This window comes from Chrysochloris asiatica, unplaced genomic scaffold (assembly GCF_000296735.1).
Source record: "Chrysochloris asiatica unplaced genomic scaffold, ChrAsi1.0 scaffold00028, whole genome shotgun sequence".
Classification (NCBI taxonomy): domain Eukaryota; kingdom Metazoa; phylum Chordata; class Mammalia; order Afrosoricida; family Chrysochloridae; genus Chrysochloris; species Chrysochloris asiatica.
In genome coordinates this window covers 943,180-945,358 of record NW_006408546.1, presented here as the reverse complement: position 1 = coordinate 945,358, position 2,179 = coordinate 943,180, and positions in this window count along the sequence as shown.

Sequence of the window (2,179 nt, the reverse complement as noted above, 5' to 3'; positions counted from 1 at the left end):
TTAAATGTGTTTCTGAGATGAGTTTTCAACAACAACAATAAAATTGGATTAAAAAAAGAAGAGAAACTTGATTACTTTGTTGTTGTTGTTAAGTGCCGTTGAGTCGGTTCTGACTCATAGCCACCCAGACTACACGAATTCAGGTTTTCTTTCGAACAAGCCCCTTTTTTTATCATTTAAAAAGGTAAGATGATGATTCTCAGGTTCCTGCATATACCTTCAAATGACCTTGTTGATGGTATGCACAACAGAACGAAGCACAGCTCTGTCCTGTGCCATCCTCACAGTCGTTGTTAAGCTTGAGCCCATTGCTGTTGCCACTGAGCAAATCCATCTGGTTGGGGTTTTCCTCTTTTTCATTTACCCTCCATTTTAGAAAGCATGATGTCCTTCTCCAGGGACTGATCCCTCCTGATAACATGTCTGAAGTATGAGCTGTCTCATCATGTTGGCTTCTAAGGAGCATTCTGATAGTACGTCTTTCAACACAGATTTTTTTTTTTTTTTTTTTCTGGCAGTCCATGGAACTTTTAATAATCTCCAAAACTATAACTCAAATGCACCAATTCTTCTATGGTCTTATTTATTCATTGTCTAACTTTCACATGTGTATGAGGCTATTGAAAATACTATGGCTTGGATCAGACACACCTTAGTTCTCAAACTGACATCTTTGCACTTAAACACTTTGAAGAGATCTTTTGCAGCAGATTTGCCTAATGCAAAAAGTCATTTGATTTCTGCTTCCATGAGTGTTGAATATATATCCAAGCAAAATGAAGTCTTTGATAATTTCAATCTGTTCTCCATTTATTATGATGTTATATATCAGTCCATTGGTAAGGATTTTTGTTTTCTATATATTGAGGTACAACCCATACTGAAGGCTGTGGTCTTTGATCTTCATCAGTGAGTATTTTAATTCCTCTTTGCTTTCAGCTAAGCTAACAAGGTTGCATATCACAGGTTGTTAATGAGTCTTCTTCCAATCCTGACACCATGTTCTTTTTCATATAATCCAGCTTCTCAAATTATTTGCTCAGAGTAAAGACTGAATAAGTACGGTGGAAGAATACAACATTGGCACACAACTTTCCTAATTTTAAACCATTCAGTGTCCTCTTATTCTGTTCAAACAACTGCCTCATGAGTACAGTTCAGTGTTCTGGAATACCTACTCTCTGCAATGTTGTCCATAGCTTGTCATGATACACAGTCAAAAACCTTTACATAGTCAATAAAACACAGGTAAACATCTTTCTGGTATTCTCTGCTTTCAGCCAAAATCTGCCTGACATCAGCAATCATATCATTCGTTCCTTGTTCTTGCCTGAATACAGCTTGAAACTTTTTCACTTCCCTGTCAATATATTGTTGAACTCATTTTTAAATTATATCTAGCAAACTTTTACTTGCATGTGATATTAATGATATTCTTCAATGATTTCAGCATTCCATTGGGTCACTTCTCTTTGAAAGGGGCACACAATATGGATTGCTTCCAACCAGTTGGCCAAATAACTGTCTTCCAAATTTCTTGGCATAGAGTGTCTCTAGTGCTGCCTAAGTTTGTTGAAAGACTTCAATTGGTATTCCATCAATTCCTAGAGCCTTGTTTCACCAATACCTGTAGTGTACCTTGGACTTCTTCGTTCAGTACCATTGGTTCTTGATCATATGTTACCTCTTGAAATGGCTGAACATTGACCATTTCTTTTTGGTACAGGGACTCTATATATTCATCTATTATTATTTTTTTTATCCTTTCTGCATAATCAATATTTTGTCAATAGAATCCTTCAGTATTTCAAATCGAGGCTTGATTTTTTTCTTCAGTTCCTTCCTCTTGAGAAATGCTGAGCATTTTCTTCCCTTTTGGTTTTCTAACTCTAAATCTTTGCACATTTTATTGTAATATTTGACTTTATCTTCTTGAGTAGCCTTTTGAAGTTTTCTGTTCAACTTTTTTACTTCCTCATTTCTTCCATTTGCTTTAGCATCTGTATGCTGAAGAGTAAGTTTCAGAGCCTCTTCTGACATCCATTTTGCTTTTCCCTTCCTTCTTGTCTTCTTAATGATCTTTTGCTTTCTTTAAGTTTGTCTTGATGTCGTTCAGGAACTCTTCTGGTCTTTGGTCATTAGTGTCTAATGTAGTAAAACTGGTTTTCTTTGCTTTTTT